Below are 26,248 nucleotides of genomic sequence, written 5' to 3' on the forward strand. Positions count from 1 at the left end.
GTGATTTCTGTCAACTTCTCAGGGCCAGTTGCTGGGAAAGGCTGGCCGTCGGCACAAACAAGAAGACCTTCGTGTGCTCTGATGACTGGACGTGCTAAGAAGAACTGAAAAAAGTGAGGCGGGCCCATTTCCCCGAGCATGGTCGTGGATAACTCAGGATGGTAGGTATTCAAGCACCCCAAATGTGCCATTAGGTATTAGGTTTTCCTCAGACGGGCCCAATGGCTGCAAGAGTGGATTGATTGTTCCTCTTGCTGAGTGGCCTGATGGCTGTGGATTCTCCAGGCTTTTGAGGTAGGCCAGGCTCATGGCTCCTGTACAGAGCTCCGCGCACTCCCCGTTGTGTTCTGCAGCGTCCCAGCATGTGCTTGGATCGATGATGACACCCTTGCATGCATTTCTTGGAAAATCTGAACCAAATGAGTGAGAACACTCTACCGTCTCCTCATCGAAACTGAGGTTCAGCACGTTTCCTCTCTCAGGGGGAGAGGGCAATTACGAATGAGGGCCAGCCTCTCCCGCCGACATGCATGCAAACACCACCAAGGACTCCAGTATTGGAGGGGCTCCTGTCTGAGGGTTGACCGTGTCTGCACATAAGCTATGTTATCTGTGAATCCCGGGTCCCTGCTGAATGGCTGTTGAGGGAATGCGAGGGGGCAGGCTCTCCTGCTGGTCTTAAGAGTCGGAGTGTGTGCTGTTTTAGGCCCAGTTAGCTTGCAGTTGGGAGGTGAGTTTTGGCCAGGATCATGCTTCGTGCATGCCATTTTGGGGGTTGATTCTGGAAGCCAAAATGAGCAAGCGTCCCTGGTTGGTGCCTTGAATCTCAGGACAGGTCTGTGGACCTCCCTGTTCTTGCGTTTTTCACGGTGAGGTTCTCGAGTGCCTAGTGAGGCTGGAGCAATGGGCAGGGGTGAGCTCGGTTGGGCATCGGAGGAAAGCGGCTGAAGGATTAGGCCTCGCTGCTGCCCTTGTTTGCTTCTCTACTTTAACTCCCGGCAGAGTGTTGATGCCAAGTGGGTCATCGTGGAGTGGGGACAGGAACAAGTGCTGAATTTAAACCTGTGTGGATCACTGATGGCCCGCACAGGAAGGTAAGGGAAGATGTGGACATGTCCTTTGTGATGTCGTGGATTAGGCTATCATAATTGGGTTGCAGGTGATGGCCTCGGCTTCCCAAGGATGTGTCATGTTCGTGATTGGCTGGCATCAGCTGCCTATGGAGGGGATGGCTTCGACAGTTCAAGTGGATGAGGTGAGGTAGGTAACTGTGTAGAGTTGGAATGCCATTGCCAGAGGAAAGACACCCAAAGGGTGTCTTGCGAGAAGTAAAGAAGATTGACATGGTGACGCGTCTGTGCTGTCCTCCTTGGAGGATGCTTAGTTATGCGAACATCCCCTTTGGCCGCTTTGTTCCCTTGTTTGGGAATGTGCAAAGCAAAAGTGCTTCTCCCGGGGGGCGGCATGACTCGGCTTGCGAACAGCCAGAGGTTGTTCTGGAGCAGTCCGTTGGGGAGACAGAGGTGGGGGCACTGTTGTGACACCAGGCGCACTGTCGTGGACAGCCACTGTGCCCTTTCAAGGTTCCAGGTCCCCTCGTGTGGCAAAGGTTGTCCGTTGAAAGTCTGTCTGTGGTCCTCGGGGAAAGTGCCTTTGATCACTGTGAGTTCCTCGGTAGTGTCGCTGTGGCAGTGGAGAATTGCCAGGATGTATGGGGTGGGGTGGGCATCATCAAAGCAGACAGGCTTGCGGTGTGTCTTCCCTGCTGTTCAGTGTCTCCGTGTTCGCATGATGTCTGTGGCTTCAAGTAGAGTCGAGTTGCCCTGCAGGCAGGAGGAGGGCACTTAGGACGAGGCTGTGTAGCGTTTGAGCGTTTCCTCAGTGGTCAGGGCCGCAAACCCTACCAGTTGGAAGCTTGCCTCTACGTGGCCGGGAAGGTGGCCTAATTTCCGCTGTGGGGTTCCAACCTGTATCATGGTTTCTAAAGCCCAACACTTCCCATTGAGGGCTTCCCAAGGGGTCATGGAAAGTGATTTGGTCTAGTTGTCGAGATGAGGCATTTGGGCCGAAGTCCATTAACCCCTTGAGAAGTGCCAGGCTGCATCGTGCCTGTCGGCAACTGCAGGTCGGTGTCAGCCCGCCCATGGGAGTTTACCTTGCTTCCGGGAGCACTGGGAGTGACCCCAAGGGCACATCAGATGTGGTGGGAGGTGGCAGGATCTCCAGGTCCACATAGGTGTGACAACCACGGCCTTGAGGGAGGTCTAGTCTAGTCTTTGTGCTTTGGTCAGAAGGCGTGGCTGTGGGAGAGCGGGAGTCTGTGGCCTATTTCGACAGCCTTGGGGTCAAAGTTCGCATGCGGCCTCATGAAGCTGACAGGGGTCTTTCTCCTTTCAGTTGGGGGTCCAACCAGGGTGCTGTGTATAAACTATGACGTTTACTGTTAGAGGCGTCTGCAGAGGGCCACAGGCACACCCAGAGACCAAGACGCGTATTTAGCGGCACACACAGGAATCCACAAACTCATCCTCGTGCACAGTCACAGTCACACACGCCCACACGTGTGAATACACACATAAAGCGTCTAACACACCGAGCAACGTACGGTCGTAACTTCCTTCAGTCGTGCTGTGAGACACACAATCAGTTTTCGGTAAGGGATAGTGGTACTTGGGAAGGAGGTTCCAGGCTCACGTCCAGGGTAAGTGTTCACAAAAATCATGTTCTCTGAGGACCCTGGTGCAATTTAGAAACCTGCGTGATTTCTGTCCACTTCTCAGGTGCAGTTGCAGCGTAAGGCTGGCTGTTGGCAGAGAAGAAGACCTTCGCATTGTGTGATGACTGGATGTGCTAAGGAGAACTGGAAAAATTGGGGCGGGTGCATGTTGCCGAGCATGGCTGTGGATATCTCAGGACGGTAGGCATTCACCCATACTAAGATGTGCCATTGGATATTAGGATTTCCACAGATGGGCCCAATGGTTGCAAGAGTGGATTGATTGTTTGTCCTGCTGAGTGGCCTGAGGACTGTGGATTCCCAAGGCACTTGGAGTACTTCCAGGTCATGGCTCCTCTGCAGTGACCCACGGCCTTCCCTTTTGTGTTCTGCAGCGTCCCAGCATGTGCTTGGATCGATGATGACACCCTTGTATGCATTCCTTGGAAAATCTGAACAAAATGAGTGAGAACGCTCTACCGTCTCCTCATCGAAACTGAGGTCCAGCACGTTTCCTCTCTCGGGAGTACGGGACAGTTAGGAGTGAGGGCCACCGTCCCCTGCTGACAGGCATGCAAACACCACTAAGGGCTCCAGCATTGGAGGGGCTCCTGTCTGAGGGTCGACCATGTCTGCCCATTAGTTGGGTCATCTAGGAATCCCCGGTCCCTTCTAAAAGGCCGTTGCGGGAATGCAAGAGGGCAGGCTTTCCTGCTAGTCTTCAGGGTCGGAGTGTTTTCTGGTATAGACCCAGTAAGCTTGCAGCTTGGAGAGTTGATTTTTGGACAGGATCACGCTTTGTGCATGCCACTTCCGAGGTTGATTATGGAAGCCAAAATGAGCAAGCTTCCCTGGAGGGAGCCTGGAGCCTCAGGGCAGGCCTGTGGCCCTCTCTTTTGTTGTGTTTCGTGCAGTGAGGTTCTTGATTGCCTGGTGTGGCTGGAGCAGTGGGTGGGCGTGGGCTGGAGTTGGGCGATGGCAGAAGGGGGCTGATGGTTTAGAACTCAGGGCTGCCCCTGTCAGCTCCTCTGCTGAAGTTGCCGGCACACTGTTGGCGCTAAGTGGATGTTCGTGGAGTGGGGTGAGGTTCGAGTGAAGCATTTCAGCCTGGGTGGTGGCTGCTGGCCTGGAGGGAAAGGTAAGGTATCATGAGGAAAGGTCCTGTGTGATATCGTGGGATGGGCTGTCATCATTGGGTTGCAGTCGCTGGTCTCGGCTTCCCAAGAATGTGTCTTGTTCGTGATGGGCTGGCATAAGCTGCCTATGGAGCAGATGGCTTTGGCAGTTCAAGTGGGTGAGTTGAGGTAGGTAACTTGTGTAGAGTTGCGATCCCGTTGCCCGAGGAATGACACCCAAAGGGTGTCTTGCGGGAAGTAGGGAAGATCGACATGGTGAGGCGTCTGTGCCGGCCTCCTTGCAGGTAGTTGAGTTATGCGAACATCCCCTTTGGCCGCTTTGTTCCCTTTTTTGGCAATGTGTAAAGCGAAACTGTTTCTCCCGTGGGGGAATGACGCGACGGGCCAGTGTAGCACGCAGGCCTTTCGAACAGCCAGAGGTTTATCTGGAGCAGTCCATTGGTGGGGCAGAGATGGGGGCCCCATTGCCATACCTGCTGTGCTGCCGTGGCCAGCCACTTTTCCCTTTCAGGCTTCCAAGTCCCCTCGCATGGCAGAGGTCTTCCGTTGCAAGTCTGTCTGTGGTCCTCGGGGACCATGCCTTTGATCACTGTGAGTTACTCGGTAGTGTCACTGTGGCAGTGGAGAATTTCCAGGATGCATGGGGTGGGATCAGCATCAACGAAGGAGACAGGCTTGTGGTCTGTCTTCCCTGGTGTTCAGTGTTCCCGTGTTCTGAAGATATTTGTGGTTTCCAGTAGGGTCGTGTCGCCCTGTGGGCTAGAGGAGGGCACGTAGGACGAGGCTTTCAAGGGTTTGAGAGTTTCCTTAGGGGTCAGGGCTTTGAACATTCAAGATGGGGGCTGCCTGAGACGTGGCTGGGCATGTGGAGTAGTCTCCGCCATGGGGATCCGACATGGGTCATGGTGGCTGAGTCCCGCCACTTCCAGTGGTGGGCATTCCCACGGGTCAATGGAAAGTGATTAGGCCTAGTTGGCGAGAAGTGGAACGTGGGCCCACGTTCGTTAGCCCCTTGAGTGGTTTCAGGCTGCATCTTGGCAGTAGACAGCTGCCGGTCGGTGTCGGCCTGACCATGGGAGTTCCCTTGCTTCCGGAAGTGCTGTGAGTGACCCCAAATGCCCATCAGATATACTGGTAGCTGACAGAGTCTCGAGGTGCACGTAGATGTCACAGCCAAGGCCCGGAGGCAGGTCTCGTCGAGGCTGTGTGTTTTTGTCAGAAGGCGTGGCTGTGGGAGAGCCGGAGTCCATGGACTCTTTCAACAGATCCTGGGGGTCAAAGTGTGCCTGCGGACTCTTGAAGCTGACAGGGGTCTTTCTCCTTTCAGTTGGGGGTCTTACCAGGGTGCTGTGTATAAACTATTTCTTTTATTGTTGGACTCCTCTTCACAGGGCCATAGGGACACACAGAGACCAAGACGCGTATTCAGCGGCACACAGAGAAACCCAAAGCACGTCCGCATGCACAGTCACAGTCACACATGCCCACACGCGTGAGCACACATATACAGTCTCTCACACAACGGCCAACGTATGTGCCTAACTTCCTGCAGTCGTACTATCAGACATGCAGTCAATTCTCAGTAAGGGATAGAGGTCCTTGGGAAGCAGTTTCAGAGCTCAAGGCCAGGTAAATGTTTTTATGGATCATGTCCTCTGAGGACACCAGTCCACTTATGAAGCCTCGGTGATTTCTGTCCACTTCTCAGGGGCACTTGCTGGGAAAGGCTGGCCGTCGGCACAAACAAGAAGACCTTCGTGTGCTCTGATGACTGGACGTGCTAAGGAGAACTGAAAAAAGTGAGGCGGGCCCATGTCCCCGAGCATGGTCGTGGATAACTCAGGATGGTAGGTATTCAAGCACCCCAAATGTGCCATTAGGTATTAGGTTTTCCTCAGACGGGCCCAATGGCTGCAAGAGTGGTTTGATTTTTCCTCTTGCTGAGTGGCCTGATGGCTGTGGATTCTCCAGGCTTTTGAGGTAGCCCAGGCTCATGGCTCCTGTACAGAGACCCGCGCACACCGCGTTGTGTTCTGCAGCGTCCCAGCATGTGCTTGGATCGATGATGACACCCTTGCATGCATTTCTTGGAAAATCTGAACCAAATGAGTGAGAACACTCTACCGTCTCCTCATCGAAACTGAGGTTCAGCACGTTTCCTCTCTCAGGGGGAGAGGACAGTTCGGAATGAGGGCCAGCCTCTCCCGCCGACATGCATGCAAACACCACCAAGGACTCCAGTATTGGAGGGGCTCCTGTCTGAGGGTTGACCGTGTCTGCACATAAGCTGTGTTATCTGTGAATCCCGGGTCCCTGCTGAATGGCTGTTGAGGGAATGCGAGGGGCCAGGCTCTCCTGCTGGTCTTAAGAGTCGGAGTGTGTGCTGGTCTAGGCCCAGTTAGCTTGCAGTTGGGAGGTGAGTTTTGGCCAGGATCACGCTTCGTGCATGCCATTTTGGGGGTTGTTTCTGGAAGCCAAAATGAGCAAGCGTCCCTGGTTGGTGCCTTGAATCTCAGGACAGGTCTGTGGACCTCCCTGTTCTTGCGTTTTTCACGGTGAGGTTCTCGAGTGCCTAGTGAGGCTGGAGCAATGGGCAGGGGTGACCTCGGTTGGGCATCGGAGGAAAGCGGCTGAAGGATTCGGCCTCGCTGCTGCCCTTGTTTGCTTCTCTACTTTAACTCCCGGCACAGTGTTGATGCCAAGTGGGTCATCGTGGAGTGGGGACAGGAACAAGTGCTGAATTTAAACCTGCGTGGATCACTGATGGCCCGCACAGGAAGGTAAGGGAAGATGTGGACATGTCCTTTGTGATGTCGTGGATTAGGCTATCATAATTGGGTTGCAGGGGCTGGCCTCGGCTTCCCAAGGATGTGTCATGTTCGTGATTGGCTGGCATCAGCTCCCTATGGAAAGGATGGCTTTGGCAGTTCAGGTGGATGAGGTGAGGTAGGTAACTGTGTAGATTTGGAATCCCATTGCCAGAGGAAAGACACTCAAAGGGTGTCTTGCGAGACATAAAGAAGATTGACATGGTGACGCGAATATGCTGGCCTCCTTGGAGGATGTTTAGTTATGCGAACATCCCCTTTGGCCGCTTTGTTCCCTTGTTTGGGAATGTGCAAAGCGAAAGTGCTTCTCCCGGGGGGGCATGACTCGGCTTGCGAACAGCCAGAGTTTTATCTGGAGCAGTCGGTTGGGGGGACAGAGGTGGGGGCACTGTTGCAACACCAGGCGTACTGTCGTGGACAGCCACTGTGCCCTTTCAAGGTTCCAGGTCCCCTCGTGTGGCAAAGGTTTTCCGTTGAAAGTCTGTCTGTGGTCCTCGGGGAAAGTGCCTTTGATCACTGTGAGTTCCTCGGTAGTGTCGCTGTGGCAGTGGAGAATTGCCAGGATGCATGGTGTGGGGTGGGCATCATCAAAGCAGACAGGCTTGAGGTGTGTCTTCCCTGCTGTTCAGTGTCTCCGTGTTCGCATGATGTCTGTGGCTTCAAGTAGAGTCGAGTCGCCCTGCAGGCAGGAGGAGGGCACTTAGGACGAGGCTGTGTAGCGTTTGAGCGTTTCCTCAGTGGTCAGGGCCGAAAAACCTACCAGTTGGAAGCTTGCCTCTACGTGGCCGGGAAGGTGGCCTAATTTCCGCTGTGGGGTTCCAACCTGTGTCATGGTTGCTAAAGCCCGACTCTTCCCATTGAGGGCTTCCCAAGGGGTCATGGAAAGTGATTTGGTCTAGTTGGCGAGATGAGGCACTTGGGCCGAAGTCCATTAACCCCTTGAGAAGTGCCAGGCTGCATCGTGCCTGTCGGCAACTGCAGGTCGGTGTCAGCCCGCCCATGGGAGTTTACCTTGCTTCCGGGAGCCCTGGGAGTGACACCAAGGGCACATCAGATGTGGTGGTAGGTGGCAGGATCTCCAGGTCCACATAGGTGTGACACCCACGGCCGGGAGGGAGGTCTCGTCCAGTCTTTGTGCTTTGGTCAGAAGGCGTGGCTGTGGGAGAGCGGGAGTCTGTGGCCTATTTCGACAGCCTTCGGGTCAAAGTTCGCATGCAGCCTCATGAAGCTGACAGGGGTCTTTCTCCTTTCAGTTGGGGGTCCAACCAGGGTGCTGTGTATAAACTATGACGTTTACTGTTAGAGGCGTCTGCAGAGGGCCACAGGGACACCCAGAGACCAAGACGCGTATTTAGCGGCACACACAGGAATCCACAAACGCATCCTCGTGCAGAGTCACAGTCACACACGCCCACACGTGTGAATACACAAATATAGCGTCTCACACACCGAGCAACGTAAGTGCGTAACTTCCTTCAGTCGTGCTGTGAGACACACAATCAGTTTTCGGTAAGGGATAGTGGTACTTGGGAAGCAGGTTCCAGGCTCACGCCCAGGTTAAGTGTTCACAAAACTCATGTTCTCTGAGGACCCTGGTGCAATTTAGAAACCTGCGTGATTTCTGTCCACTTCTCAGGTGCAGTTGCAGCGTAAGGCTGGCTGTTGGCAGAGAAGACCTTCGCGTTGTCTGATGTCTGGATGTGCTAAGGAGAACTGGAAAAAGAGGGGCTGGTGCATGTTGCCGAGCATGGCTGTGGATATCTAAGGACGGTAGGCATTCACCCATACTAAGATGTGCCATTGGATATTAGGATTTCCACAGATGGACCCAATGGTTGCAAGAGTGGATTGATTGTTGGTCCTGCTGAGTGGCCTGAGGACTGTGGATTCCCCAGGCAGTTGGAGTACTGCCAGATCATGGCTCCTCTGCAGAGACCCACGGCCTTCCCTTTTGTGTTCTGCAGCGTCCCAGCATGTGTTTGGATCGATGATGACACCCTTATATGCATTCCTTGGAAAATCTGAACAAAATGAGTGAGAACGCTCTACCGTCTCCTCATCGAAACTGAGGCCCAGCACGTTTCCTCTCTCGGGAGTACGGGACAGTTAGGAGTGAGGGCCAACGTCCCCTGCTGACAGGCATGCAAACACCACTAAGGGCTCCAGCATTGGAGGGGCTCCTCTCTGAGGGTCGACCATGTCTGCCCATAAGCTGGGTCATCTATGAATCCCCGGTCCCTGCTAAAAGGCCGTTGAGGGAATGCAAGAGGGCAGGCTTTCCTGCTAGTCTTCAGGGTCGGAGTGTGTTCTGGTATAGACCCAGTAAGATTGCAGCTTGGAGAGGTGATTTTTGGACAGGATCACGCTTTGTGCATGCCGCTTCCGAGGTTGATTATGGAAGCCAAAATGAGCAAGCTTCCGTGGTTGGAGCCTGGAGCCTCAGGCCAGGCCTGTGGCCCTCTCTGTTGTTGTGTTTCACGCAGTGAGGTTCTTGACTGCCCGGTGTGGCTGGAGCAGTGGGCGGGCGTGGGCGGGAGTTGGGCGATGGCGGAAGGGGGCTGAAGGTTTAGGCCTCAGTGCTGCCCCTGTCAGCTCCTCTGCTGAAGTTGCCGGCACACTGTTGGCGCTAAGTGGATGTTCGTGGAGTGGGGTGTGGGTCGAGTGAAGCATTTCAGTCTGGGTGGTGGCTGCTGGCCTGGAGAGAAAGGTAAGGTATCATGAGGAAAGGTCCTGTGTGATGTTGTAGGACGGGCTGTCATCATTGGGTTGCAGGCGCTGGCCTCGGCTTCCCAAGAATGTGTCTTGTTCGTGATGGGCTGGCATAAGCTGCCTATGGAGCGGATGGCTTTGGCAGTTCAAGTGGGTGAGTTGAGGTAGGTAACTTGTGTAGAGTTGCAATCCCGTTGCCCGAGGAATGACACCCAAAGGCTGTCTTGCGGGAAGTAGGGAAGATCGACATGCTGAGGCGTCTGTGCCGGCCTCCTTGGAGGTAGTTGAGTTATGCGAACATCCCCTTTGGCCGCTTTGTTCCCTTGTTTGGCAATGTGTAAAGCGAAAGTGTTTCTCCCGTGGGGGAATGACGCGACCGGCCAGTGTAGCAAGCAGGGCTTTCGAACAGCCAGAGGTTTATCTGGAGCATTCCATTGGTGGGGCAGAGATGGGGGCCCCATTGCCATGCCTCCTGTGCTGCCGTGGCCAGACACTGTTCCCTTTCAGGTTTCCAAGTCCCCTCGCATGGCAGAGGTCTTCCGTTGCAAGTCTGTCTGTGGTCCTCGGGGACCATGCCTTTGATCACTGTGAGTTACTCGGTAGTGTCACTGTGGCAGTGGAGAATTTCCAGGATGCATGGGGTGGGATCAGCATCAACGAAGGAGACAGGCTTGTGGTCTGTCTTCCCTGGTGTTCAGTGTTCCCGTATTCTGAAGACGTTTGTGGTTTCCAGTAGGGTCGTGTCGCCCTGTGGGCTGGAGGAGGGCACGTAGGACGAGGCTTTCAAGGGTTTGAGAGTTTCCTTAGGGGTCAGGGCCGTGAACATTCAAGATGGGAGCTGCCTGAGTCGTGGCTGGGCATGTGGAGTAGTCTCCGCAAGGGGATCCGACATGGGTCATGGTGGCTGAGGCCCACCACTTCCTGTGGTGGGCATTCCCACGGGTCAATGGAAAGTGATTAGGCCTAGTTGGCGAGAAGTGGCACGTGGGCCCACGTTTGTTAGCCCCTTGAGTGGTTTCAGGATGCATCTTGGCAGTAGACAGCTGCCGGTCGGAGTCTGCCTGACCATGGGAGTTCCCTTGCTTCTGGAATTTCTGCGAGTGACCCCAAATGCCCATCAGATATACTGGTAGCTGACAGAGTCTCGAGGTGCACGTAGATGTCACAGCCAAGGCCCGGAGGCAGGTCTCGTCCAGGCTGTGTGTTTTTGTCAGAAGGCGTGGCTGTGGGAGAGCGGGAGTCCATGGACTATTTCAACAGCCCCTGGGGGTCAAAGTGTGCCTGCGGCCTCTTGAAGCTGACAGGGGTCTTTCTCCTTTCAGTTGGGCGTCTAACCAGGGTGCTGTGTATAAACTATTTCTTTTATTGTTGGACTCCTCTTCACAGGGCCATAGGGACACACAGAGACCAAGACGCGTATTCAGTGGCACACAGAGAAACCCACAAGCACGTCCGCATGCGCAGTCACAGTCACACATGCCCACACGCGTGAGGACACATATACAGCCTCTCACACACCGGCCAACATATGTGCCTAACTGCCTGCAGTCGTACTATCAGACAGGCAGTCAATTCTCGGTAAGGGATAGAGGTCCTTGGGAAGCAGTTTCAGAGCTCAAGGCCAGGTAAATGTTTGTATGGATCAGGTCCTCTGAGGACACCGGTCCACTTATGAAGCCTCGGTGATTTCTGTCCACTTCTCAGGTGCAGTTGCTGGGAAAGGCTGGCCGTCGGCACAAACAAGAAGACTTTCTTGTGCTCTGATGACTGGACGTGCTAAGAAGAACTGGAAAAAGTGAGGCAGGCCCATGTCCCCGAGCATGGTCGTGGATAACTCAGGATGGTAGGTATTCAAGCACCCCAAATGTGCCATTAGGTATTAGGTTTTCCTCAGACAGGCCCAATGGCTGCAAGAGTGGATTGATTGTTCCTCTTGCTGAGTGACCTGAGGGCTGTGGATTCTCCAGGCTTTTGAGGTAGCCCAGGCTCATGGCTCCTGTACAGAGCCCCGCGCACACCCCGGTTATGTTCTGCAGCGTCCCAGCATGTGCTTGGATAGATGATGACACCCTTGCATGCATTTCTTGGAAAATCTGAACCAAATGAGTGAGAACACTCTACCGTCTCCTCATCGAAAATGAGGTTCAGCACGTTTCCTCTCTCAGGGGGAGAGGACAGTTCAGAAAGAGGGCCAGCCTCTCCCGCCGACATGCATGCAAACACCACCAAGGACTCCAGTATTGGAGGGGTTCGTGTCTGAGGTTTCACCGTATCTGAACATAAGCTGTGTTATCTGTGAATCCCGGGTCCCTGCTGAATGGCTGTTGAGGGAATGCGAGGGGGCAGGCTCTCCTGCTGGTCTTAAGAGTCGGAGTGTGTGCTGTTTTAGGCCCAGTTAGCTTGCAGTTGGGAGGTGAGTTTTGGCCAAGGTCACGCTTCGTGCATGCCATTTTGGGGGTTGATTCTGGAAGCCAAAATGAGCAAGCGTCCCTGGTTGGTGCCTTGAATCTCAGGACAGGTCTGTGGACCTCCCTGTTCTTGCGTTTTTCACGGTGAGGTTCTCGAGTCCCTAGTGAGGCTGGAGCAATGGGCAGGGGTGAGCTCGTTTGGGCATCGGAGGAAAGCGGCTGAAGGATTAGGCCTCGCTGCTGCCCTTGTTTGCTTCTCTACTTTAACTCCCGGCACAGTGTTGATGCCAAGTGGGTCATCGTGGAGTGGGGACAGGAACAAGTGCTGAATTTAAACCTGCGTGGATCACTGATGGCCCGCACAGGAAGGTAAGGGAAGATGTGGACATGTCCTTTGTGATGTCGTGGATTAGGCTATCATAATTGGGTTGCAGGTGCTGGCCTCGGCTTCCCAAGGATGTGTCATGTTCGTGATTGGCTGGCATCAGCTGCCTATGGAGGGGATGGCTTCGACAGTTCAAGTGGATGAGGTGAGGTAGGTAACTGTGTAGAGTTGGAATGCCATTGCCAGAGGAAAGACACCCAAAGGGTGTCTTGCGAGAAGTAAAGAAGATTGACATGGTGACGCGTCTGTGCTGTCCTCCTTGGAGGATGCTTAGTTATGCGAACATCCCCTTTGGCCGCTTTGTTCCCTTGTTTGGGAATGTGCAAAGCAAAAGTGCTTCTCCCGGGGGGCGGCATGACTCGGCTTGCGAACAGCCAGAGGTTGATCTGGAGCAGTCCGTTGGGGAGACAGAGGTGGGGGCACTGTTGCGACACCAGGCGCACTGTCGTGGACAGCCACTGTGCCCTTTCAAGGTTCCAGGTCCCCTCGTGTGGCAAAGGTTTTCCGTTGAAAGTCTGTCTGTGGTCCTCGGGGAAAGTGCCTTTGATCACCGTGAGTTCCTCGGTAGTGTCGCTGAGGCAGTGGAGAATTGCCAGGATGTATGGGGTGGGGTGGGCATCATCAAAGCAGACAGGCTTGCGGTGTGTCTTCCCTGCTGTTCAGTGTCTCCGTGTTCGCATGATGTCTGTGGCTTCAAGTAGAGTCGAGTCGCCCTGCAGGCAGGAGGAGGGCACTTAGGACGAGGCTGTGTAGCGTTTGAGCGTTTCCTCAGTGCTCAGGGCCGCAAACCCTACCAGTTGGAAGCTTGCCTCTACGTGGCCGGGAAGGTGGCCTAATTTCCGCTGTGGGGTTCCAACCTGTATCATGGTTTCTAAAGCCCAACACTTCCCATTGAGGGCTTCCCAAGGGGTCATGGAAAGTGATTTGGTCTAGTTGTCGAGATGAGGCATTTGGGCCGAAGTCCATTAACCCCTTGAGAAGTGCCAGGCTGCATCGTGCCTGTCGGCAACTGCAGGTCGGTGTCAGCCCGCCCATGGGAGTTTACCTTGCTTCCGGGAGCACTGGGAGTGACCCCAAGGGCATATCAGATGTGGTGGGAGGTGGCAGGATCTCCAGGTCCACATAGGTGTGACAACCACGGCCTTGAGGGAGGTCTAGTCTAGTCTTTGTGCTTTGGTCAGAAGGCGTGGCTGTGGGAGAGCGGGAGTCTGTGGCCTATTTCGACAGCCTTGGGGTCAAAGTTCGCATGCGGCCTCATGAAGCTGACAGGGGTCTTTCTCCTTTCAGTTGGGGGTCCAACCAGGGTGCTGTGTATAAACTATGACGTTTACTGTTAGAGGCGTCTGCAGAGGGCCACAGGCACACCCAGAGACCAAGACGCGTATTTAGCGGCACACACAGGAATCCACAAACTCATCCTCGTGCACAGTCACAGTCACACACGCCCACACGTGTGAATACACACATAAAGCGTCTAACACACCGAGCAACGTAAGTGCGTAACTTCCTTCAGTCGTGCTGTGAGACACACAATCAGTTTTCGGTAAGGGATAGTGGTACTTGGGAAGCAGGTTCCAGGCTCACGTCCAGGGTAAGTGTTCACAAAAATCATGTTCTCTGAGGACCCTGGTGCAATTTAGAATCCTGCGTGATTTCTGTCCACTTCTCAGGTGCAGTTGCAGCGTAAGGCTGGCTGTTGGCAGAGAAGAAGACCTTCGCATTGTGTGATGACTGGATGTGCTAAGGAGAACTGGAAAAATTGGGGCGGGTGCATGTTGCCGAGCATGGCTGTGGATATCTCAGGACGGTAGGCATTCACCCATACTAAGATGTGCCATTGGATATTAGGATTTCCACAGATGGGCCCAATGGTTGCAAGAGTGGATTGATTGTTTGTCCTGCTGAGTGGCCTGAGGACTGTGGATTCCCAAGGCACTTGGAGTACTTCCAGGTCATGGCTCCTCTGCAGTGACCCACGGCCTTCCCTTTTGTGTTCTGCAGCGTCCCAGCATGTGCTTGGATCGATGATGACACCCTTGTATGCATTCCTTGGGAAATCTGAACAAAATGAGTGAGAACGCTCTACCGTCTCCTCATCGAAACTGAGGTCCAGCACGTTTCCTTTCTCGGGAGTACGGGACAGTTAGGAGTGAGGGCCAACGTCCCCTGCTGACAGGCATGCAAACACCACTAAGGGCTCCAGCATTGGAGGGGCTCCTGTCTGAGGGTCGACCATGTCTGCCCATAAGCTGGGTCATCTATGAATCCCCGGTCCCTGTTAAAAGGCCGTTGAGGGAATGCAAGAGGGCAGGCTTTCCTGCTAGTCTTCAGGGTCGGAGTGTTTTCTGGTATAGACCCAGTAAGCTTGCAGCTTGGAGAGTTGATTTTTGGACAGGATCACGCTTTGTGCATGCCACTTCCGAGGTTGATTATGGAAGCCAAAATGAGCAAGCTTCCCTGGAGGGAGCCTGGAGCCTCAGGGCAGGCCTGTGGCCCTCTCTGTTGTTGTGTTTCGTGCAGTGAGGTTCTTGATTGCCTGGTGTGGCTGGAGCAGTGGGTTGGCGTGGGCTGGAGTTGGGCGATGGCGGAAGGGGGCTGATGGTTTAGAACTCAGGGCTGCCCCTGTCAGCTCCTCTGCTGAAGTTGCCGGCACACTGTTGGCGCTAAGTGGATGTTCGTGGAGTGGGGTGAGGTATGAGTGAAGCATTTCAGCCTGGGTGTTGGCTGCTGGCCTGGAGGGAAAGGTAAGGTATCATGCGGAAAGGTCCTGTGTGATATCGTGGGATGGGCTGTCATCATTGGGTTGCAGTCGCTGGTCTCGGCTTCCCAAGAATGTGTCTTGTTCGTGATGGGCTGGCATAAGCTGCCTATGGAGCAGATGGCTTTGCCAGTTCAAGTGGGTGAGTTGAGGTAGGTAACTTGTGTAGAGTTGCGATCCCGTTGCCCGAGGAATGACACCCAAAGGGTGTCTTGCGGGAAGTAGGGAAGATCGACATGGTGAGGCGTCTGTGCCGGCCTCCTTGCAGGTAGTTGAGTTATGCGAACATCCCCTTTGGCCGCTTTGTTCCCTTTTTCGGCAATGTGTAAAGCGAAAGTGTTTCTCCCGTGGGGGAATGACGCGACCGGCCAGTGTAGCACGCAGGCCTTTCGAACAGCCAGAGGTTTATCTGGAGCAGTCCATTGGTGGGGCAGAGATGGGGGCCCCATTGCCATACCTGCTGTGCTGCCGTGGCCAGCCACTTTTCCCTTTCAGGCTTCCAAGTCCCCTCGCATGGCAGAGGTCTTCCGTTGCATGTCTGTCTGTGGTCCTCGGGGACCATGCCTTTGATCACTGTGAGTTACTCGGTAGTGTCACTGTGGCAGTGGAGAATTTCCAGGATGCATGGGGTGGGATCAGCATCAACGAAGGAGACAGGCTTGTGGTCTGTCTTCCCTGGTGTTCAGTGTTCCCGTGTTCTGAAGATATTTGTGGTTTCCAGTAGGGTCGTGTTGCCCTGTGGGCTAGAGGAGGGCACGTAGGACGAGGCTTTCAAGGGTTTGAGAGTTTCCTTAGGGGTCAGGGCCTTGAACATTCAAGATGGGAGCTGCCTGAGACGTGGCTGGGCATGTGGAGTAGTCTCCGCCATGGGGATCCGACATGGGTCATGGTAGCTGAGTCCCGCCACTTCCAGTGGTGGGCATTCCCACGGGTCAATGGAAAGTGATTAGGCCTAGTTGGCGAGAAGTGGCACGTGGGCCCACGTTCGTTAGCCCCTTGAGTGGTTTCAGGCTGCATCTTGGCAGTAGACAGCTGCCGGTCGGTGTCGGCCAGACCATGGGAGTTCCCTTGCTTCCGGAAGTGCTGTGAGTGACCCCAAATGCCCATCAGATATACTGGTAGCTGACAGAGTCTCGAGGTGCACGTAGATGTCACAGCCAAGGCCCGGAGGCAGGTCTCGTCCAGGCTGTGTGTTTTTGTCAGAAGGCGTGGCTGTGGGAGAGCGGGAGTCCATGGACTCTTTCAACAGACCCTGGGGGTCAAAGTTTCCCTGTGGCCTCTTGAAGCTGACAGGGGTCTTTCTCCTTTCTGTTGGGGGTCTAACCAGGGTGCTCTGTATAAACTATTTCTTTTATTGTTGGACTCCTCTTCACAGGGCCATAGGGACACACAGAGACCAAGACGCGTATTCAGCGGCACACAGAGAAACCCACAAGCACGTCCGCATGCGCAGTCACAGTCACACATGCCCACACGCATGAGCACACATATACAGCCTCTCACACACCGGGCAACGTATGTGCCTAACTTCTTGCAGTCGTACTATCAGACAGGCAGTCAATTCTCGGTAAGGGATAGAGGTCCTTGGGAAGCAGTTTCAGAGCTCAAGGCCAGGTAAATGTTTGTATGGATCATGTCCTCTGAGGACACCGGTCCACTTATGAAGCCTCGGTGATTTCTGTCAATTTCTCAGGGCCAGTTGCTGGGAAAGGCTGGCCGTCGGCACAAACAAGAAGACCTTCGTGTGCTCTGATGACTGGACGTGCTAAGAAGAACTGAAAAAAGTGAGGCGGGCCCATGTCCCCGAGCATGGTCGTGGATAACTCAGGATGGTAGGTATTGAAACACCCCAAATGTGCCATTAGGTATTAGGTTTTCCTCAGACGGGCCCAATGGCTGCAAGAGTGGATTGATTGTTCCTCTTGCTGAGTGGCCTGATGGCGGTGGATTCTACAGGCTTTTGAGGTAGGCCAGGCTCATGGCTCCTGTACAGAGCCCCGCGCAGTCCCCGTTGTGTTCTGCAGCGTCCCAGCATGTGCTTGGATCGATGATGACACCCTTGCATGCATTTCTTGGAAAATCTGAACCAAATGAGTGAGAACACTCTACCGTCTCCTCATCGAAACTGAGGTTCAGCACGTTTCCTCTCTCAGGGGGAGAGGGCAATTAGGAATGAGGCCCAGCCTCTCCCGCCGACATGCATGCAAACACCACCAAGGACTCCAGTATTGGAGGGGCTCCTGTCTGAGGGTTGACCGTGTCTGCACATAAGCTATGATATCTGTGAATCCCGGGTCCCTGCTGAATGGATGTTGAGGGAATGCGAGGGGGCAGGCTCTCCTGCTGGTCTTAAGAGTCGGAGTGTGTGCTGTTTTAGGCCCAGTTAGCTTGCAGTTGGGAGGTGAGTTTTGGCCAGGATCACGCTTCGGGCATGCCATTTTGGGGGTTGATTCTGGAAGCCAAAATGAGCAAGCCTCCCTGGTTGGTGCCTTGAATCTCAGGACAGGTCTGTGGACCTCCCTGTTCTTGCGTTTTTCACGGTGAGGTTCTCGAGTGCCTAGTGAGGCTGGAGCAATGGGCAGGGGTGAGCTCGGTTGGGCATCGGAGGAAAGCGGCTGAAGGATTAGGCCTCGCTGCTGCCCTTGTTTGCTTCTCTACTTTAACTCCCGGCAGAGTGTTGATGCCAAGTGGGTCATCGTGGAGTGGGGACAGGAATAAGTGCTGAATTTAAACCTGTGTGGATCACTGATGGCCCGCACAGGAAGGTAAGGGAAGATGTGGACATGTCCTTTGTGATGTCGTGGATTAGGCTATCATAATTGGGTTGCAGGTGATGGCCTCGGCTTCCCAAGGATGTGTCATGTTCGTGATTGGCTGGCATCAGCTGCCTATAGAGGGGATGGCTTTGGCATTTCAGGTGGATGAGGTGAGGTAGGTAACTGTGTAGATTTGGAATCCCATTGCCAGAGGAAAGACACTCAAAATGTGTCTTGCGAGACGTAAAGAAGACTGACATGGTGACGCGTCTGTGCTGGCCAACTTGGAGGATGTTTAGTTATGCGAACATCCCCTTTGGCCGCCTTGTTCCCTTGTTTGGGAATGTGCAGAGCGAAACTGCTTCTCCCGGGGGGGCATGACTCGGCTTGCGAACAGCCAGAGTTTTATCTGGAGCAGTCCGTTGGGGGGACAGAGGTGGGGGCACTGTTGCGACACCAGGCGCACTGTCGTGGACAGCCACTGTGCCCTTTCAAGGTTCCAGGTCCCCTCGTGTGGCAAAGGTTGTCCGTTGAAAGTCTGTCTGTGGTCCTCGGGGACAGTGCCTTTGATCACTGTGAGTTCCTCGGTTGTGTCGCTGTGGCAGTGGAGAATTGCCAGGATGCATGGGGTGGGGTGGGCATCATCAAAGCAGACAGGCTTGCGGTGTGTCTTCCCTGCTGTTCAGTGTCTCCGTGTTCGCATGATGTCTGTGGCTTCAAGTAGAGTCGAGCCGCCCTGCAGGCAGGAGGAGGGCACTTAGGACGAGGCTGTGTAGCGTTTGAGCGTTACCTCAGTGGTCAGGGCCGCAAACCCTAACAGTTGGAAGCTTGCCTATATGTGGCCGGGAAGGTGGCCTAATTTCCGCTGTGGGGTTCCAACCTGTGTCATGGTTGCTGAAGCCCAACACTTCCCATTGAGGGCATTCCCACGGGGTCATGGAAAGTGATTTGGTCTAGTTGGTGAGACGAGGCACTTGGGCCGAAGTCCATTAACGCCTTGAGAAGTGCCAGGCTGCATCGTGCTTTTTGGCAACTGCAGGTCAGTGTCAGCCCGCCCATGGGAGGTTACCTTGCTTCCGGGAGCACTGGGAGTGACCCGAAGGGCACATCAGATGTGCTGGTAGGTGGCAGGATCTCCAGGTCCACATAGGTGTGACACCCACGGCCGGGAGGGAGGTCTCGTCCAGTCTTTGTGCTTTGGTCAGAAGGCGTGGCTGTGGGAGAGCGGGAGTCTGTGGCCTATTTCGACAGCCTTCGGGTCAAAGTTCGCATGCGGCCTCATGAAGCTGACAGGGGTCTTTCTCCTTTCAGTTGGGGGTCCAACCAGGGTGCTGTGTATAAACTATGACGTTTACTGTTAGAGGCGTCTGCAGAGGGCCACAGGCACACCCAGAGACCAAGACGCGTATTTAGCGGCACACACAGGAATCCACAAACGCATCCTCGTGCAGAGTCACAGTCACACACGCCCACACGTGTGAATACACAAATACAGCGTCTCACACACCGAGCAACGTACGTGCGTAACTTCCTTCAGTCGTGCTGTGAGACACACAATCAGTTTTCGGTAAGGGATAGTGGTACTTGGGAAGGAGGTTCCAGGCTCACGCCCAGATTATGTGTTCACAAAAATCATGTTCTCTGAGGACCCTGGTGCAATTTAGAAACCTGCGTGATTTCTGTCCACTTCTCAGGTGCAGTTGCAGCGTAAGGCTGGCTGTTGGCAGAGAAGACCTTCGCGTTGTCTGATGTCTGGATGTGCTAAGGAGAACTGGAAAAAGAGGGGCTGGTGCATGTTGCCGAGCATGGCTGTGGATATCTAAGGACGGTAGGCATTCACCCATACTAAGATGTGCCATTGGATATTAGGATTTCCACAGATGGACCCAATGGTTGCAAGAGTGGATTGATTGTTGGTCCTGCTGAGTGGCCTGAGGACTGTGGATTCCCCAGGCAGTTGGAGTATTTCCAGGTCATGGCTCCTCTGCAGAGACCCACGGCCTTCCCTTTTGTGTTCTGCAGCGTCCCAGCATGTGTTTGGATCGATGATGACACCCTTATATGCATTCCTTGGAAAATCTGAACAAAATGAGTGAGAACGCTCTACCGTCTCCTCATCGAAACTGAGGTCCAGCACGTTTCCTCTCTCGGGAGTACGGGACAGTTAGGAGTGAGGGCCAACGTCCCCTGCTGACAGGCATGCAAACACCACTAAGGGCTCCAGCATTGGAGGGGCTCCTGTCTGAGGGTCGACCATGTCTGCCCATAAGCTGGGTCATCTATGAATCCCCGGTCCCTGCTAAAAGGCCGTTGAGGGAATGCAAGAGGGCAGGCTTTCCTGCTAGTCTTCAGGGTCGGAGTGTGTTCTGGTATAGACCCAGTAAGATTGCAGCTTGGAGAGGTGATTTTTGGACAGGATCACGCTTTGTGCATGCCGCTTCCGAGGTTGATTATGGAAGCCAAAATGAGCAAGCTTCCGTGGTTGGAGCCTGGAGCCTCAGGCCAGGACTGTGGCCCTCTCTGTTGTTGTGTTTCACGCAGTGAGGTTCTTGACTGCCCGGTGTGGCTGGAGCAGTGGGCGGGCGTGGGCGGGAGTTGGGCGATGGCGGAAGGGGGCTGAAGGTTTAGGCCTCAGTGCTGCCCCTGTCAGCTCCTCTGCTGAAGTTGCCGGCACACTGTTGGCGCTAAGTGGATGTTCGTGGAGTGGGGTGTGGGTCGAGTGAAGCATTTCAGTCTGGGTGGTGGCTGCTGGCCTGGAGAGAAAGGTAAGGTATCATGAGGAAAGGTCCTGTGTGATGTTGTAGGATGGGCTGTCATCATTGGGTTGCAGGCGCTGGCCTCGGCTTCCCAAGAATGTGTCTTGTTCGTGATGGGCTGGCATAAGCTGCCTATGGAGCGGATGGCTTTGGCAGTTCAAGTGGGTGAGTTGAGGTAGGTAACTTGTGTAGAGTTGCAATCCCGTTGCCCGAGGAATGACACCCAAAGGGTGTCTTGCGGGAAGTAGGGAAGATCGACATGGTGAGGCGTCTGTGCCGGCCTCCTTGCAGGTAGTTGAGTTATGCGAACATCCCCTTTGGCCGCTTTGTTCCCTTGTTTGGCAATGTGTAAAGCGAAAGTGTTTCTCCCGTGGGAGAATGACGCGACCGGCCAGTGTAGCACGCAGGCCTTTCGAACAGCCAGAGGTTTATCTGGAGCAGTCCATTGGTGGGGCAGAGATGGGGGCCCCATTGCCATGCCTGCTGTGCTGCCGTGGCCAGACACTGTTCCCTTTCAGGTTTCCAAGTCCCCTCGCATGGCAGAGGTCTTCCGTTGAAAGTCTGTCTGTGGTCCTCGGGGACCATGCCTTTGATCACTGTGAGTTACTCGGTAGTGTCACTGTGGCAGTGGAGAATTTCCAGGATGCATGGGGTGGGATCAGCATCAGCGAAGGAGACAGGCTTGTGGTCTGTCTTCCCTGGTGTTCAGTGTTCCCGTATTCTGAAGACGTTTGTGGTTTCCAGTAGGGTCGTGTCGCCCTGTGGGCTGGAGGAGGGCACGTAGGACGAGGCTTTCAAGGGTTTGAGAGTTTCCTTAGGGGTCAGGGCCGTGAACATTCAAGATGGGAGCTGCCTGAGACGTGGCTGGGCATGTGGAGTAGTCTCCGCAAGGGGATCCGACATGGGTCATGGTGGCTGAGGCCCACCACTTCCTGTGGTGGGCATTCCCACGGGTCAATGGAAAGTGATTAGGCCTAGTTGGCGAGAAGTGGCACGTGGGCCCACGTTCGTTAGCCCCTTGAGTGGTTTCAGGCTGCATCTTGGCATTAGACAGCTGCCGGTCGGAGTCTGCCTGACCATGGGAGTTCCCTTGCTTCTGGAATTTCTGCGAGTGACCCCAAATGCCCATCAGATATACTGGTAGCTGACAGAGTCTCGAGGTGCACGTAGATGTCACAGCCAAGGCCCGGAGGCAGGTCTCGTCCAGGCTGTGTGTTTTTGTCAGAAGGCGTGGCTGTGGGAGAGCGGGAGTCCATGGACTATTTCAACAGCCCCTGGGGGTCAAAGTGTGCCTGCGGCCTCTTGAAGCTGACAGGGGTCTTTCTCCTTTCAGTTGGGCGTCTAACCAGGGTGCTGTGTATAAACTATTTCTTTTATTGTTGGACTCCTCTTCACAGGGCCATAGGGACACACAGAGACCAAGACGCGTATTCAGTGGCACACAGAGAAACCCACAAGCACGTCCGCATGCGCAGTCACAGTCACACATGCCCACACGCGTGAGGACACATATACAGCCTCTCACACACCGGCCAACATATGTGCCTAACTGCCTGCAGTCGTACTATCAGACAGGCAGTCAATTCTCGGTAAGGGATAGAGGTCCTTGGGAAGCAGTTTCAGAGCTCAAGGCCAGGTAAATGTTTGTATGGATCAGGTCCTCTGAGGACACCGGTCCACTTATGAAGCCTCGGTGATTTCTGTCCACTTCTCAGGTGCAGTTGCTGGGAAAGGCTGGCCGTCGGCACAAACAAGAAGACTTTCTTGTGCTCTGATGACTGGACGTGCTAAGAAGAACTGGAAAAAGTGAGGCAGGCCCATGTCCCCGAGCATGGTCGTGGATAACTCAGGATGGTAGGTATTCAAGCACCCCAAATGTGCCATTAGGTATTAGGTTTTCCTCAGACAGGCCCAATGGCTGCAAGAGTGGATTGATTGTTCCTCTTGCTGAGTGACCTGAGGGCTGTGGATTCTCCAGGCTTTTGAGGTAGCCCAGGCTCATGGCTCCTGTACAGAGCCCCGCGCACACCCCGGTTATGTTCTGCAGCGTCCCAGCATGTGCTTGGATAGATGATGACACCCTTGCATGCATTTCTTGGAAAATCTGAACCAAATGAGTGAGAACACTCTACCGTCTCCTCATCGAAAATGAGGTTCAGCACGTTTCCTCTCTCAGGGGGAGAGGACAGTTCAGAAAGAGGGCCAGCCTCTCCCGCCGACATGCATGCAAACACCACCAAGGACTCCAGTATTGGAGGGGTTCGTGTCTGAGGTTTCACCGTATCTGAACATAAGCTGTGTTATCTGTGAATCCCGGGTCCCTGCTGAATGGCTGTTGAGGGAATGCGAGGGGGCAGGCTCTCCTGCTGGTCTTAAGAGTCGGAGTGTGTGCTGTTTTAGGCCCAGTTAGCTTGCAGTTGGGAGGTGAGTTTTGGCCAAGGTCACGCTTCGTGCATGCCATTTTGGGGGTTGATTCTGGAAGCCAAAATGAGCAAGCGTCCCTGGTTGGTGCCTTGAATCTCAGGACAGGTCTGTGGACCTCCCTGTTCTTGCGTTTTTCACGGTGAGGTTCTCGAGTCCCTAGTGAGGCTGGAGCAATGGGCAGGGGTGAGCTCGTTTGGGCATCGGAGGAAAGCGGCTGAAGGATTAGGCCTCGCTGCTGCCCTTGTTTGCTTCTCTACTTTAACTCCCGGCACAGTGTTGATGCCAAGTGGGTCATCGTGGAGTGGGGACAGGAACAAGTGCTGAATTTAAACCTGCGTGGATCACTGATGGCCCGCACAGGAAGGTAAGGGAAGATGTGGACATGTCCTTTGTGATGTCGTGGATTAGGCTATCATAATTGGGTTGCAGGTGCTGGCCTCGGCTTCCCAAGGATGTGTCATGTTCGTGATTGGCTGGCATCAGCTGCCTATGGAGGGGATGGCTTCGACAGTTCAAGTGGATGAGGTGAGGTAGGTAACTGTGTAGAGTTGGAATGCCATTGCCAGAGGAAAGACACCCAAAGGGTGTCTTGCGAGAAGTAAAGAAGATTGACATGGTGACGCGTCTGTGCTGTCCTCCTTGGAGGATGCTTAGTTATGCGAACATCCCCTTTGGCCGCTTTGTTCCCTTGTTTGGGAATGTGCAAAGCAAAAGTGCTTCTCCCGGGGGGCGGCATGACTCGGCTTGCGAACAGCCAGAGGTTGATCTGGAGCAGTCCGTTGGGGAGACAGAGGTGGGGGCACTGTTGCGACACCAGGCGCACTGTCGTGGACAGCCACTGTGCCCTTTCAAGGTTCCAGGTCCCCTCGTGTGGCAAAGGTTTTCCGTTGAAAGTCTGTCTGTGGTCCTCGGGGAAAGTGCCTTTGATCACCGTGAGTTCCTCGGTAGTGTCGCTGAGGCAGTGGAGAATTGCCAGGATGTATGGGGTGGGGTGGGCATCATCAAAGCAGACAGGCTTGCGGTGTGTCTTCCCTGCTGTTCAGTGTCTCCGTGTTCGCATGATGTCTGTGGCTTCAAGTAGAGTCGAGTCGCCCTGCAGGCAGGAGGAGGGCACTTAGGACGAGGCTGTGTAGCGTTTGAGCGTTTCCTCAGTGCTCAGGGCCGCAAACCCTACCAGTTGGAAGCTTGCCTCTACGTGGCCGGGAAGGTGGCCTAATTTCCGCTGTGGGGTTCCAACCTGTATCATGGTTTCTAAAGCCCAACACTTCCCATTGAGGGCTTCCCAAGGGGTCATGGAAAGTGATTTGGTCTAGTTGTCGAGATGAGGCATTTGGGCCGAAGTCCATTAACCCCTTGAGAAGTGCCAGGCTGCATCGTGCCTGTCGGCAACTGCAGGTCGGTGTCAGCCCGCCCATGGGAGTTTACCTTGCTTCCGGGAGCACTGGGAGTGACCCCAAGGGCATATCAGATGTGGTGGGAGGTGGCAGGATCTCCAGGTCCACATAGGTGTGACAACCACGGCCTTGAGGGAGGTCTAGTCTAGTCTTTGTGCTTTGGTCAGAAGGCGTGGCTGTGGGAGAGCGGGAGTCTGTGGCCTATTTCGACAGCCTTGGGGTCAAAGTTCGCATGCGGCCTCATGAAGCTGACAGGGGTCTTTCTCCTTTCAGTTGGGGGTCCAACCAGGGTGCTGTGTATAAACTATGACGTTTACTGTTAGAGGCGTCTGCAGAGGGCCACAGGCACACCCAGAGACCAAGACGCGTATTTAGCGGCACACACAGGAATCCACAAACTCATCCTCGTGCACAGTCACAGTCACACACGCCCACACGTGTGAATACACACATAAAGCGTCTAACACACCGAGCAACGTAAGTGCGTAACTTCCTTCAGTCGTGCTGTGAGACACACAATCAGTTTTCGGTAAGGGATAGTGGTACTTGGGAAGCAGGTTCCAGGCTCACGTCCAGGGTAAGTGTTCACAAAAATCATGTTCTCTGAGGACCCTGGTGCAATTTAGAATCCTGCGTGATTTCTGTCCACTTCTCAGGTGCAGTTGCAGCGTAAGGCTGGCTGTTGGCAGAGAAGAAGACCTTCGCATTGTGTGATGACTGGATGTGCTAAGGAGAACTGGAAAAATTGGGGCGGGTGCATGTTGCCGAGCATGGCTGTGGATATCTCAGGACGGTAGGCATTCACCCATACTAAGATGTGCCATTGGATATTAGGATTTCCACAGATGGGCCCAATGGTTGCAAGAGTGGATTGATTGTTTGTCCTGCTGAGTGGCCTGAGGACTGTGGATTCCCAAGGCACTTGGAGTACTTCCAGGTCATGGCTCCTCTGCAGTGACCCACGGCCTTCCCTTTTGTGTTCTGCAGCGTCCCAGCATGTGCTTGGATCGATGATGACACCCTTGTATGCATTCCTTGGGAAATCTGAACAAAATGAGTGAGAACGCTCTACCGTCTCCTCATCGAAACTGAGGTCCAGCAGGTTTCCTTTCTCGGGAGTACGGGACAGTTAGGAGTGAGGGCCAACGTCCCCTGCTGACAGGCATGCAAACACCACTAAGGGCTCCAGCATTGGAGGGGCTCCTGTCTGAGGGTCGACCATGTCTGCCCATAAGCTGGGTCATCTATGAATCCCCGGTCCCTGTTAAAAGGCCGTTGAGGGAATGCAAGAGGGCAGGCTTTCCTGCTAGTCTTCAGGGTCGGAGTGTTTTCTGGTATAGACCCAGTAAGCTTGCAGCTTGGAGAGTTGATTTTTGGACAGGATCACGCTTTGTGCATGCCACTTCCGAGGTTGATTATGGAAGCCAAAATGAGCAAGCTTCCCTGGAGGGAGCCTGGAGCCTCAGGGCAGGCCTGTGGCCCTCTCTGTTGTTGTGTTTCGTGCAGTGAGGTTCTTGATTGCCTGGTGTGGCTGGAGCAGTGGGTTGGCGTGGGCTGGAGTTGGGCGATGGCGGAAGGGGGCTGATGGTTTAGAACTCAGGGCTGCCCCTGTCAGCTCCTCTGCTGAAGTTGCCGGCACACTGTTGGCGCTAAGTGGATGTTCGTGGAGTGGGGTGAGGTATGAGTGAAGCATTTCAGCCTGGGTGTTGGCTGCTGGCCTGGAGGGAAAGGTAAGGTATCATGCGGAAAGGTCCTGTGTGATATCGTGGGATGGGCTGTCATCATTGGGTTGCAGTCGCTGGTCTCGGCTTCCCAAGAATGTGTCTTGTTCGTGATGGGCTGGCATAAGCTGCCTATGGAGCAGATGGCTTTGCCAGTTCAAGTGGGTGAGTTGAGGTAGGTAACTTGTGTAGAGTTGCGATCCCGTTGCCCGAGGAATGACACCCAAAGGGTGTCTTGCGGGAAGTAGGGAAGATCG

At 54.3% G+C, this 26,248-nt stretch overlaps 10 non-coding genes across 10 annotated transcripts; all 10 read left to right on the plus strand.

Moving 5' to 3' along the window:
• The first annotated feature begins 370 nt into the window (after positions 1 to 370).
• Positions 371 to 463, plus strand: LOC137749623 (small nucleolar RNA SNORD116). The gene has a single exon (XR_011070236.1). It is a non-coding gene; the product is annotated as a small nucleolar RNA SNORD116 (small nucleolar RNA).
• A 2,665-nt stretch (positions 464 to 3,128) lies between these two features.
• On the plus strand, positions 3,129 to 3,221 carry LOC137753795 (small nucleolar RNA SNORD116). Its single transcript, XR_011071583.1, has one exon. It is a non-coding gene; the product is annotated as a small nucleolar RNA SNORD116 (small nucleolar RNA).
• A 2,687-nt stretch (positions 3,222 to 5,908) lies between these two features.
• On the plus strand, positions 5,909 to 6,001 carry LOC137749626 (small nucleolar RNA SNORD116). The gene has a single exon (XR_011070237.1). It is a non-coding gene; the product is annotated as a small nucleolar RNA SNORD116 (small nucleolar RNA).
• A 2,660-nt stretch (positions 6,002 to 8,661) lies between these two features.
• LOC137753988 (small nucleolar RNA SNORD116) lies at positions 8,662 to 8,754 on the plus strand. Its single transcript, XR_011071672.1, has one exon. It is a non-coding gene; the product is annotated as a small nucleolar RNA SNORD116 (small nucleolar RNA).
• A 2,688-nt stretch (positions 8,755 to 11,442) lies between these two features.
• Positions 11,443 to 11,535, plus strand: LOC137751492 (small nucleolar RNA SNORD116). Its single transcript, XR_011070821.1, has one exon. It is a non-coding gene; the product is annotated as a small nucleolar RNA SNORD116 (small nucleolar RNA).
• Positions 11,536 to 14,200: 2,665 nt separating this feature from the next.
• Positions 14,201 to 14,293, plus strand: LOC137754021 (small nucleolar RNA SNORD116). The gene has a single exon (XR_011071704.1). It is a non-coding gene; the product is annotated as a small nucleolar RNA SNORD116 (small nucleolar RNA).
• A 2,688-nt stretch (positions 14,294 to 16,981) lies between these two features.
• Positions 16,982 to 17,074, plus strand: LOC137749634 (small nucleolar RNA SNORD116). The gene has a single exon (XR_011070238.1). It is a non-coding gene; the product is annotated as a small nucleolar RNA SNORD116 (small nucleolar RNA).
• A 2,661-nt stretch (positions 17,075 to 19,735) lies between these two features.
• On the plus strand, positions 19,736 to 19,828 carry LOC137753594 (small nucleolar RNA SNORD116). Its single transcript, XR_011071517.1, has one exon. It is a non-coding gene; the product is annotated as a small nucleolar RNA SNORD116 (small nucleolar RNA).
• Positions 19,829 to 22,516: 2,688 nt separating this feature from the next.
• LOC137751496 (small nucleolar RNA SNORD116) lies at positions 22,517 to 22,609 on the plus strand. The gene has a single exon (XR_011070822.1). It is a non-coding gene; the product is annotated as a small nucleolar RNA SNORD116 (small nucleolar RNA).
• A 2,665-nt stretch (positions 22,610 to 25,274) lies between these two features.
• Positions 25,275 to 25,367, plus strand: LOC137754032 (small nucleolar RNA SNORD116). The gene has a single exon (XR_011071714.1). It is a non-coding gene; the product is annotated as a small nucleolar RNA SNORD116 (small nucleolar RNA).
• Positions 25,368 to 26,248: the final 881 nt, after the last annotated feature.

The sequence above is a fragment of the Eschrichtius robustus genome, chromosome 1, assembly GCF_028021215.1.
Source record: "Eschrichtius robustus isolate mEscRob2 chromosome 1, mEscRob2.pri, whole genome shotgun sequence".
NCBI classification, from domain to species: Eukaryota; Metazoa; Chordata; class Mammalia; order Artiodactyla; family Eschrichtiidae; genus Eschrichtius; species Eschrichtius robustus.